At 43.5% G+C, this 12,640-nt stretch overlaps 1 protein-coding gene across 25 annotated transcripts in view; it reads right to left on the reverse strand.

Annotated features, from left to right (window-relative positions):
* GLDN (gliomedin) overlaps positions 1 to 12,167 on the reverse strand; it is a 103,004-nt gene extending 90,837 nt beyond the window's left edge. For 8 of the 25 annotated variants that reach the window (XM_045059306.1, XR_006599245.1, XR_006599243.1 and 5 more), the window contains exons 1-4: positions 8,956 to 11,246; positions 8,492 to 8,625; positions 5,903 to 6,004; positions 5,757 to 5,795 (exon numbers count right to left, since the gene is read on the reverse strand). The gene's annotated coding sequence lies outside the window, so the exon portion shown is untranslated. The other 17 variants (XM_045059308.1, XM_045059309.1, XM_045059314.1 and 14 more) reach the window with 17 other exon arrangements.
* Positions 12,168 to 12,640: the final 473 nt, after the last annotated feature.

Raw genomic sequence — 12,640 nt, forward strand, 5'->3', positions numbered from 1 at the left:
GGTCTGTGGACCACTAGATAGTCCATCATGACCAAACCCCCACAGATCCCAGTTTCCACCATAAGAAAAAAAGTCTTCCTTCCCCAAAGGGATTACTGTTATGTTTGTGAGTCTTCTGCAGTGACCTAGGTCCTCATGTTGAAAGCTACCATGCTAGGGTATTGTTTTCCTATCTCTAGGCCTCTCCAGAGCCCAGCCTAGCAGCTTGCATTGTAAGGCCTGACCACCAGGGAGACTGCTTTAACCCAAGGCTGTGGAAAATACAGCTGTGTAACTGGGTGTGTGGAGTAGCCCCTCTGGTCCTGGGGTGTGAACTCTTGCCAGGCACCATGCCCTGCCTGAGCACCCTGCACCACACCTCTGGTTACTGACCCTAGCCTACATGCTAATGGCATCTTGGTCCCACCTTTTCTGGCCCAAAACCCACTGGTGTCTTCTGCTTTGGCCCAGCCTCCAGGCTCTGACACTGGCTCTGGTCTAAGGACTGCTACAAATATTCCCAGGGAACCCTTTCTAGGGGCACTGGCCCTAGGTAAGGTGAATACTGATAACTTCTAATTGGCCAGTACTACCACTTAAGGACCCACAGTGTCCTAGTGCTGCACTGGCCTCTAGTACATCATTTCTCACAGTCACAACCCTCTTACAAAGCACATAGTATCCCAATTTTACCAAAGAAGAAATTGAAGGATATTAAGACTGTCCAAGCCCACCCAGTCTACCTGTCCTCTGTCCTAAATATCCTGTAGGTGAGTTGGGGAACTCCAGGAGATAACTGTGGCAGACATTACATTTTATCCTCACAAGGACCTTATCAAGAGAAGTACTATTCCCCTTTTATAAATGAGATGCAGAGAGGTTAAGTACTTATCCCAGGGTTACATAGCTAGGAATTGGTAGAAGCAGGATCCAAGCCTAAGTCTGCCACCAAACCCTCCTCTCTCTACCTCTCCAGGTACCTAAAACAGGTGAGGGTTCAACCTCTTTTCCTGAATCAAGGTTCCAATGTCCACGTAGGAAAGCACAGTGATTCAGAAAAGTAATTTCAGTAAGGTCATGTACCTTAGTCCCAGCACACTCTTCTGTGATCCTTTTATAGATGGGAAAACAGAAGCCCAGAGATGTGCAAGGGCTTCACACCATGCTATCACTGTATTTTCTCAGTCCCTTCTGCCCATTCCATGGAACATGGGCACAGCTCCTGGGATTTGAGCCCATTGCCCCAGCTTGGGTGGTACCTACCCCCCACCTCATCCTCCCCACCACCCAGTCTCCTGTTCAAAGGCCCAGACGACTCAGCTTTGATTCAGGTTGAATGAGTCATTAAGGGTAAAACAAAGAAAAGAATGCCTATTTCCTTGCTAGATGAAATAAACCCACCCACCTTTTGACATCTTTTTGTTCTGAAACGATGATGGTATGCAATGACTCAGAATTAGCATACTCAAAGAGACTTTTCTTGAAAACGAAGGGACAATGTGTGAATAAATGAGCTGAAATTGGCTCATGAAGGGAGGGAAGGATGACCTCCGGCACATCAATGCAGAGTGGAGGCTGAATGAATGTGCAATAATGGGACGGAATGTGCAATTCTCCAGGGGGTAGGAGAGCAGAGAGGAAGCCCATGTGAGGGCCAAGCAGCAAGCCCTTCAAGTCCCCTTAATGGTAAAATCTGAAGAAGCAACCACTAATTCCCAAGCCTACTTGACTCAACGCCAAGCACATTCACAAGCATCTAGAAGAAGGGGAAGAAAGACATTTTCAATGCCAAGAGAGCCTTTCCATGCCAAGCAGCCTGGCTAGTGGCAATGAGGGACTGGGAGAGGGACAATGTGTATTGAAGCCAACTCTTAACACCGTGTTCCTCTCCAGAGGAATGAACTGAGAGTATCTAATGTACTACAGCCTGCCCTTAAAATGTGGAGTAACTGGCCTCTTGCCCAGTAGTTGCAGGTCATAGCTTGGCAATGCCCAGATCCTCTGGTTCTTGGTGGTGGGAAAAGAGGACAGAATTGGAAGCCAGAAGAGTTGGCACTTTCTCAAGCTTAGTACTAGATGGACTGGGGTAAAACTCTCAACCTCTCTCAGACTGTTTCCTCTGAGGAAACAGGAGGTGACTGCTACAACCTGCATCAGGAGTTGGTGGTTGGGAGGAGGAAATGTGATAATGCAGGAAAGAGAACTGCTCTGTCAACTGTAAGATGCTATTCAAGTGGTTGTTATTGTGTTTACAGATATAGATTTAACATATTCTGACAGACCTGACATCAAACTAGGAATCTGAGGCCATGGGTGCATTCCATTCCATTCCTTAGCCTCTGAAAAAACATGAGATTAGAAATGCATTTATTGGGAGTGAAAGTTTTCAGCAGAGCTTCCTTTCCTTTGCAATGAATTCCAGGCCTCCCATGATGCTCAAAGAACTCTGCAGGAGGCTGCTGGGGAAGGCTAAACTCCATTATGGTTGCTATAAAACTTCATTTTGGGTTCTGTTCTGGGAGCTTCTCCATTTCAGTTACCTGCACCATTACAAAGGGTGGAAAGACTCTTGACAGGAAAGTGGTTTCTTGTTTCATAGCATTAGCTTTTCATAAATAATGTTATCAGTTTGAACAGAAAAAGGCCACAGAAGAGCTGATTATGGGGCAATTATTTTAGAACAGGAAGGAAATTAGAAACTCGTAGTAAAACCCTGAGATTTTCTAGATGAGGAACTGCAGCCCATGTAGGGTAATTGGTATTCCCTGGGTCTCACACTTGAATCAGTGAGCTGGGATTAATCCCTAGGAGTCCAGCTCCTATTCATGTGACCCTTCCCTGACACCAAGGTGGAAAATTCAGATGTCTTCAGGGTCTAAGAAGGAGGGTATTGGTGGGTAAGGCCATAGGGAATGGTGGATGTTCAGTTCAGTTTTCTTTCAGTTTACCCTGTTTGGGGTTTGCTGAGCTGTTTGAATCTGTAAACATATCTTTCACCAAATTTGGGAAATCTTTAGCCATTATTTTTTTCAACTATTTTCTTCTTATTTATTTATTTATTTATTTATTTATTTATTTTTTCAACGTTTATTTATTTTTGGGACAGAGAGAGACAGAGCATGAACGGGAGAGGGGCAGAGAGAGAGGGAGACACAGAATCCGAAACAGGCTCCAGGCTCTGAGCCATCAGCCCAGAGCCTGACGCGGGGCTTGAACTCACGGACCGCGAGATCGTGACGTGGCTGAAGTCAGATGCTTAACCGACTGAGCCACCCAGGCGCCCCTCAACTATTTTCTTCTATATCAAGCTTTCTCTGTTCCCTTAAGAACTACAATGACATGAATGTTAGACTGATATTCCACAGATCCCAGAGGCTCTATTCACTATTTTTCAAACATTTTTCTCTGTGTTCTTCAGATTAGATAACTCCTATGGATCTCTCTTCCAGTCTACTGGCTCTTCCCTCTGTCATTTGCATCCTGTTATTGAGCCCATCCAGGGAATTTTTTAATTTCAGATATTGTATATCTCAGTTATAAAATTTCCATTTCAAAAAAGTTTCTATTTCTCTACTGATAACTAATTTTTATTCATTTCAAGAGTTAAGGTAAACACCTTAACATCATAAAGAATGATTGTAACAAATTGCTTCAAAATCTTTTTTTTCTTGTAATTTCAACATTGTCTTTCATCTTTTCCCTTGAGAATTGCTCACCTTTTCCTAGTTCTTATCACATTGAGTAATTTTGGATTGTATCTTAAGATATTTTATATGGGATGTTATATAACTCTGGGTCCCGTTAAAATCAGAGCAAGTTGGGGGCGCCTGGGTGGCGCAGTCGGTTAAGCGTCCGACTTCAGCCAGGTCACAATCTCGCGGTCCGTGAGTTCGAGCCCCGTGTCGGCTCTGGGCTGATGGCTCAGAGCCTGGAGCCTGTTTCGGATTCTGTGTCTCCCTCTCTCTCTGCCCCTCCCCCGTTCATGCTCTGTCTCTCTCTGTCCCAAAAATAAATAAAAAAACATTGAAAAAAAAAATCAGAGCAAGTTGATTTTTTGTTTTGGTTCATCATTCAAGCAAACCAGTTAAGTGAAGACTGCAAGTTCTGTCTCACCTTCTGTATGCAGAGGTTCTGCTGTCACCTCAGGTTCCAAAGCCTCTGCTGTGTGTCTGGGTATGCTCCACACATGTGTGGCTCGGAGGGAAAGTCCAGGACTTACGTCGGTTCATACATGGAATCCCTTCCTTCCTCTCTTTTCTCTTCCGGATTTCCCTCACATCCATCAGCTTAACAGGGTCACCTATCATCTTTCTGGCTAGAAAGATAGAGCTCTTTCTCAGAGTTATAGTCACTAATGGCATCACAAAGTTTTATTCTACTAGGCCTTTCCTCTGGATAAAGTGGCAAGAGAAAAGAGAAAAAAAAAAAAAAACAAGGACTCCTCTCATACTCTTCATATAACAGAGGCCCTCTTCTACATTCTTCTGTCCTGAGATAACAAGATTTTCCTCTCGGGGATTTTAGGTGCCCAAGCTGCTGCCATGGTGATGACAGTGTGGTTTGGAAGCTGCATCTGGCCTTGAGAATGAACTGAGAGAGAAAATATATGAGGACAAGAACAAGAAGAATCTTTCCCACACACTCTGGCTTGCAAGGGCCCCTTTTCCAGGTCATTAGTCCAGAAAGATTGGCTGTTTCATATAGTTGTTGTGGTCTATGACCACTGTGCAGTTTCATGAGTCACCTCACCCTCAGATCAAAGCCAGGAGAAAAATTCTACGAAACTCACTGTCACCATATTGGTCATGTAATGAGTTATTTCTTTCACCAATCCACCTACTTTTACTTATTTTTCAGAGTCCTCAATTAATTGCTGTGTGTGTGTGTGTGTGTGTGTGTGTGTGTGTGTGTGTGTGTGTATTTTGTTCACAGTGTTTAGTTGTAATCAGTTTTCCTCCTCCATTTGGTCAGACCTGAAAGTCTAGCAACACACCTGGAATCCATCTCTTTTGGTTGGTACTCCCCCCCACACCCACCCCAGGGCTTACTGGCAGAGGGCCACTGATGGAAACTGTTATATTTAAGAATCTTATATTCCCTAGTCTGAAGGTGTCAGGTCCCAGGAGTCAATGGCTCCAAGTTTTCCACCTTGTTTGGGTTGATACTTGATATTGATGTTCACTCAACAAAGGTGTATGGAATGTCCCTATGTGCTATCTTTGGGGGCTACAAAAATGGTCCTCAACCTTAATGAGCTTGCAATTCAGTGAAATAATAGGAATTTGGATTAGAAATTTAGGATCCAAGCTCAAAATCTTTCTCAAAGTCTTTTGTATGCCCTCAGAACCACAACACATCATTAGAGAGCATTTTACAGCCTGATTCTGGGGCTTTCCCTTTCTAGAAGACATCTTTGATAGTCTTTTTCTTTTGAGGGGAAACGGCAAACCACTTTTATAGATCAGTATATAAAGTGCTACTTTTAGTTTCGTGAACTCTACAAAAATGGCAAGATGACTCTGTATTATGGTCTTCTTGTCTACTAAACATAGTCTTAAGAGAATATAGTCTGGTTTGGGGCTCCAGAACTCAAAAGGGAAATGAAGACATTGGAGAGTATCCAGAGTAGCACTTGAAGTAGAAAAAGGATGAAATCTGATATTAAAAAAAAGAAAAGAGTAGGAGAAGCTGAGGCCATTTGCCAAGGAGTTAATTCTTCATAAGGAAGATTACTTCCCCAGCCCATCTTACTGTCTCTTCTCTTTGAAAGCACTTACCTTCTCTTTCTACATCAAAGTAATGCCAGTGGGTTGAATCTGCGAAGGGAGATAAATATCAGGAGAAAGAATAGGGGTTAGCCATTTAGCTAGCACAAGTAGATGTTATGCATCAGCAAGAGTGTTCTGTGCATCAGTTATCTTACCATCCTCATGACAGTCCAGCAAGCCTTTGTGATTAGTTTTGTGATTCCTATATGGCAGACAGGGAGACAGACTCAAAGGGCGATGTGATTTTTCTCAGGGTCCTAAAAAGGGAAACATAGACTAGAACCTAGGTATCTTGAGTTCAGGTTCTGTTTTCTTCACTCCATCAGCCTCTAAGACATTGGGGTCTGAATGGTTTCCCTTCTCACACTACTAGAGCCACAGTGGTTTTCTATGTAACATGTGGGTCATTCTGAGGAGTTTGGGGAAGAGATACTACTACCAGTGGTGGGATCTGGAGGCTCCCAAGAGAGAAAGAAGTTCACTGGGAAGCCAGGCCCCAGGTCCTCCAGACCTGTATGTCCTTGGAACATAATTCAAGAAAGTGCTTATCGTCCTCTCTCAAAAATAAAAAATTCAGAAACTGACCATGAGACAAAGGAAAGAAAGGTGAAGTAAGAGTGAGATCATTTTCCACGACCTCTTCTGACCAGGAAGGTGACTTGGGGATGGAGGAGGGACTGCTTTGTGGGGATTAGTAGCAGCAGAGTGGTGGAGTCATCCCTAATTCCCACTGGGCCTCAGTGCTGGCCTTGGCTGAGGAGAGCTGAGAGTGTTGAGCTGGTAGGGCTCTCTCCTTCCTAAGGGGTCAGTGAAGAGCAGCTTCTCTTCGATTTCTGGTAACGTTGGTGGAACCTGCTTGTTGCATTCCAGAACACACAGGGCTTCTCCTTGTCAGTCTCCTTATGGCTCCTGTCTATCACCATCTCATCCCCTCTTTCTAATTTAATAGCAAGGAGAAAGGAAGTGAACATTGATAGAGCCCTAAGTGTTCAGCATCATGCTAAACTTTACATTCATTAGTTTCTAGCAGAGGATTTGGTACACTGTAGGTGCTCAATAGATGTTGGTGCCCCCATCTCTTCCATCTCACTAGTCTCCAAATATGAGGCAGTGAGTGCCTGCTCAGTTTTATGACCGTTGAAGAATGGAGGCAAAAACAATGTCAAAATGGCAAGGGTGAAAATGAGACTAGCATTTGGGCTAATCACGCTGGCTTCTCGGGGTTCTCCTCTTTTAAGGATAACTGTTTCTGTGAGGAAAGTGAGGTGATCCAGAAACTGGCAGCCTAGCAGAGGACTGAACAAAAAGTTATGTAGAAGCCTAGGAAACTTAGGGCTTGAGCAGCGCCCCTTGGCACCTGAAGAGCATCTTTAAAAGTTGGCTCCCACTTGTCCCAAAGCAAGCAGACTTTTACACCATTATAATACTCTGTTCCAGGTGTGACCCATTTTTAATCTCTGAAGTTCTCAATCAGTCATGAGCTAATTCTCTAAAAAAGTCACTGTAAGTCCACATACAATTGTATTTCTCTGCAAAGAGAAAGGAAGGTTGCCTGAGACCACTGGTCCCCACTAAACAAGCAGGGTCTTGGCCAAAATCTTTGAAAGTTTGTGACATCAATAAATTCCCTATTAAAGGATAATTCACATCCTTTAGATTTTTCTGTATATTATATTCTGAATGCCATCTTCTCCTCTCCTTTCCCCCTGCCCTGGCTGGGTCCTTATCACTTTTGCCATAAACTCCCAATGGGCTCCCTGCCTCCAATCCAAACACAACTGACCATGGATCTTCGTGAAACATTTGCTTTTGTTGGATCCAAAAAGACTTCAGTGGCTTTCGATTGCATATAGGAAAAGCCTAGATTCAGTAATATTTTCCAAACATCTCCCCTACTTCCTCTGACATGAATCCTACCTTCAGCCCAACTGAATTACTTATTGCTACACAAATATGCCTAGACTCTTCCAACTTTCCCAACTTTTTCCTGCCCTATGCCAGCACATTCCTCCACCCTCCCACCCCCGCTTCTCAGTCCTCACCACCAATGGGAGATCACTCCTCTTTTAAAGATGGGCTGGTCACCTGAACACAAGACAGCTCCTCTGCAATTATACCTTTGATTATCTGGACTCCTTGTGCCACATATAATCATCCTGTATTGTTAATTGCCTTTATATGTCTATAATTTGCTTCCACCTGTGGATATGACAGCACTGTGCCATATTCTTCTCACAGAAGAGGCATTTGATATTCTATTACACACTTTACAAGAGCTATAAAGATGATTTTGTCATTAAAATGTTTTATTATTTTCAGTGAACATCTGGGGCATTGAGATGGTAGAAGAAAAGGAGATGGAAGGATTTCTTTTCTAAAGCTATTTGTCCTTCCTATGTACATTATATAACCTCTGATTATTTCCAGTGTTAAAGAAATAGTCCCTCTGGACCTTTTATAATGATTCAAACACTGAAATGATTCACCAGTTCACAAGGAACTGGTGTGACCCATTTTTTAAAAAAGAATAAAACGAGAGAAAAACCAAATATTGGCTCATTTGAGGGGAAAAATAAACTGGCTGCCCTTCTATTTTTTAAATATTTTTAAAGAACTGAAAACGCACCACAAAATGCAAGGGTTTGCTTTTGTACTTTTGGAATCAAGTAGCGACATGAAAGTAAACAACTAAATTTCAGGGAAGAAATTTGCCAAGTCTCATGGGACAAAAATTAAGTATTTACCTTTGAATGAAACACATTTTTGATGTCTCATTGGGGTATAAACATCATCTCTGGATTCTCTACTTTCCACCCGTCTCTTGTCGGGCAGGGGAAGTCACAGAGCTGCAGCTGACATCACTCACCTGGGCATTCCTCTAGAGAAGGAAAGACTCAGGAGTTTAGTTTCTACCACGGGGATCCTTAGGAAGCAGGTAGGGCTTTTTTTTTTTTTTTTTTTTGCCTGACTTTATACTTTAGCATCTCTCACTGATGACCTGACCAGAATGTTTGCTCCCCAGATTCTCATAGGACTCTAGAGCTTATCTCCTCCTCTGTCTTCAACATTTACTCCCTCTTTACCCACTGAACGAGTTTTCTCTTGCTACATAACAAATTACCACAAACTTGGTGGCTTTTAAAACAACATAAATTTATTATCCCATGTAGGCCTGGCATAGGTATGGGATAGCTGCTCAAGGTCTTACCAGGATGGAATCAAGGTGTTGGCCAGGGCTGGAATGTTACTTGAGGCTTAGAGTTCTCTTCCAAGCTCACTGCTTGTTTAATTCACTTGCAGCTCCTAGAGGCCACATGTTGTTCCCTGCCATGTGGTTCTCTCTACAGCATGGCAGATTGCTTCTTCAAGGCCAATAGGAAAGCCTCTCTTCTGCTTGGAATCACTCTGACTTCTGGGAAGGCCTGCACCCTTTTAAAGACTTCACCTGCTTATTTCAGGCCCAGGATAATCTCCCTTTTTAATTAACTCAAAGTCAACTGATTAGGGACCTTGATTATACCTACAAAACCCCTTTTACTATATAAAGTAACATAGTCACAGGTGTGAAATTAGATCTTCACAAATCCTTTTCACTCTCATGGGGAGAGAATTCTACAGGGGGTGGAGATTATCTTAGAATTCCACCCATTACATCTACCCCCTCAGGTTCTTGGTCCATTGGGTTCAGTCTTCCACTTAACAGTTTGCCAGAATAAGTCCCAGATAAATCACTTTGTCATTCCTGAGCCCTTCTCTTGATGTGGACTCCTGGCTCTCCTCTCTGGGTCTCTATCCCCAGATCCTCTGTCATTGCCCCCTCCCCAGTGTACCTGATGAATTAGTGCAAGTGTCTCCTCCTTTGTAACTCCCCCCCCCCTTATTTATTCTCTGCCCTCCTGTGCCAAGCAAAATTAGCTCTCTGGGCTCCCTAACACCCTGTATGAGCCTTTGTGTCAGCACTCATCTGTTTTACTATCACCTTAGCACAGCTGCCTCTCCTCTAGGCTCATGTCTCTTTAGGGAAAGGATCTGTCATGTCCATTTCTGTCATCTCAGAGCAAAGATGCAGTAAAAGGCACATGCTAGGGGTTCAATAAAAGTTGGATGCATGAATGGAAAGCCCAACAGCAGTCCAGCAGAAAGTATGTGGGGACAAAGGGAATGTTGTCAACTGGCTCAGAGCATGGAGGTGTGAAGAGAGCAGTGGAGGGCAGTGAGTAATACCTGGTGCTTCATGCGTGAAGCTCATAGTGTCCAGCTTTGGTTTTGAGACATCTTAACCATATGACTATGTTCTCCATTTATCCCTGCTAGCTAAGTTTTTCTTAGACATATGACATAGGACATGCCCTTATAGTTCTTTTCTCAGGAATTTTCCAAAACCACATTTTCCTGTAATGCACTGAAGAGTTGATACTCATGAGTGATGTCCTACATTGAAAGGAAGAGAAGCAGTCACTTGGGAGTAGTAAACTGTTTTCAATTACAATCCTAAAGCTGACCTTACAGAGTTTATACTCATGTATCTTTTTAAAAAATAAATTTTAAAAACCTGAATATTATGCTGTGAATCTTCTCCTAAAAGAGACTCAGAGGCATTGCCATGTCACTGAGAATGTCATGGCTTATGAGGATTCTCTTACAAGACTTTCTACGAGTGAGAACTCCAATCACCTTCAATGTACTTTTCTTTCTTCAAAAAAGACAAATTTAACTATGGAAGTAGTAGTTGGGAAATGTAAATAAAATAAGGATTCCCCATAAACTCACCACCCCCTGAAAGCCACGAAAGCCACTGTTAACATGATTTAGTTTGGAAAAATGTAGGGAGAGAGTTTTACTCCTGGAAAGGACTACTGTCTCTCTTCTACACTCACTGCAAACATCAGCCTAAGAGATGCTGGGTGGAGAAGAAGCACAAGTCACGTAAAGGTGACTTTATTTGGCAAAATTTACTTCCTGGCTAGCACCTAAAGGGAGATGAACAGAGAGAAAGGGATGGTTTCCACAACACCCCCAAGACAAGGAATGCACTATGCAAATCCAGCACCAGGGAGAGCGCCAAGTGGGCGCTTCAACTCAACATTTATAGAGCCATCAATGTCTCCCAACCCAGAAAAACAGCAAAAATGTTAATTTTTTTAAATCACTAAGTAAATACAATGTCAATACTTAACTTAAACAAAGTTGCCCTTATAGCACACTTAAGGTTTCTAATGACTTCTTCCTCCCCCATCTTATATTTTTTTCTCCCTGGCCTTATATTTCTGGACTTTTCTGCTGCAATTGATGAGCTCAGAAGCACCAAAAACACTACCACCACTATCATCATCACCTCTCTCACCCCATCTTTTTCATTTGAACACCCCCTGCATCCTGCACCCTGCCCTTTCATTTGCACTTGCTGCTTTGCAGGATCCATGCACTCCCTGTGACCCTCGGCCCCATGTATTCACAGCCTGGGATCTTCAGGCTCCTAAGGGACATTTCTCATTATTGACTTACCAACAAGTCGAAGTTGAATTCATCATCATGTCTCTCTTCAAATTGGCCTCTCTCTCCCCCTCTCACTGCTTCCTGCCATCTAACCAAATTCACTTGTTGGTTTCTTTTTAAAAATTTTTTAATGTTTATTTTCGAGAAAGAGAGAGGAGGAGGAGGAGAGAGAGAGAGAGAGAGAGGGCACCAGCATAAGCTGGGGAGGGGCGGGGGGGGGAGGACAGAGGATCTAAAGTGGGCTCTGTGCTGACAGGAACAAGCCCGATGTGGGGCTTGAACCTACAAACTGTGAGATCATGACCTGAGCAGAAGTCAGAGGCTTAACCAACTGAGCCACCCAGGTGCCCCCACTTGTCAGTCTCTTAGGGAGGGCCCTCTCTTCACTCATTGCCCATTCCCTATGCACTCAAGACCGCTGGTTTTCACCTCCTTATCTTTGCTCAGACTGTTTCCATCACCAAGAGGCAGAGGTTTCAAAATCTGCATTGACACTTCAAAAACTCTACCAAAATCCAACTATACTTGGTACCTCCAAGCACTCCACGTGTTTAGGGTGGGCTATGTGTCTACGTCATTTATGTTCTTATTAGTAATGACATTAATGATTACTACTTATGTAAGGGCTATTCTATGCCAGGACACACATCTTTTTTTAAAAAGGCATAGGTAGAAAGAGAACAAAAGTAGCTCAGAATACTAAGGGGCTATGATTGGAGGGGTGTCAAGAAATAGCCCCCCCAACCCACCAAATTCCTTCCTTGCCCAGTCTGTCATGCCTAAATCCTCTAATAGGAGTACAATAATAGGAGTACATGTCATTGAGGAGTTAAAATCTTCACCCTTACCTCCTTCAGCACTCTCCCAACCCCTTCCCATCCCACCCCTCTGTTCAGTGCAAAGACTTATGGGAGCAGCAACATTCTAAGCTGTTAACAGCTAAAGCCTTCATAGAGGATTCTGTCCCACAGTGACAGTTGGCTGAAGACAGTGAAAGAGAGAGGTCCTTCAGGAATGGGTTGGGAGTGAGAATGGAAGGGGAAAGGAAAGAACCAGCTTTATAAGAGGTATATCCCAGATTCAGGCTCTACCCAGCCTACTGACAGAGTGTGTTTTACTGTGTTTAGAGTCTTGCCCTTCCTGAGCCATTCCTGCATGCCTTCAAGAGAGCCCACTGACTCAGCCCTGCAGGGGACCCAGAGATGAATCAGACATGGATCCTGCACTCGAGGAGCTTACTGTCTAGTGGTAGAAAGTGAAAAGTACCATAGCAAAGACAATTCAAGGGGGCATAGGGCTTCAAAAGAGAGAAAGATATAGGCTGTACATCAAGGAAGGCCTGCCAAGGGAGGTCGCATTTGAGCTGGACTTAGGAAGGTGATGGGGAATTTTCCATA

The sequence above is a fragment of the Felis catus genome, chromosome B3, assembly GCF_018350175.1.
Source record: "Felis catus isolate Fca126 chromosome B3, F.catus_Fca126_mat1.0, whole genome shotgun sequence".
NCBI lineage: Eukaryota > Metazoa > Chordata > Mammalia > Carnivora > Felidae > Felis > Felis catus.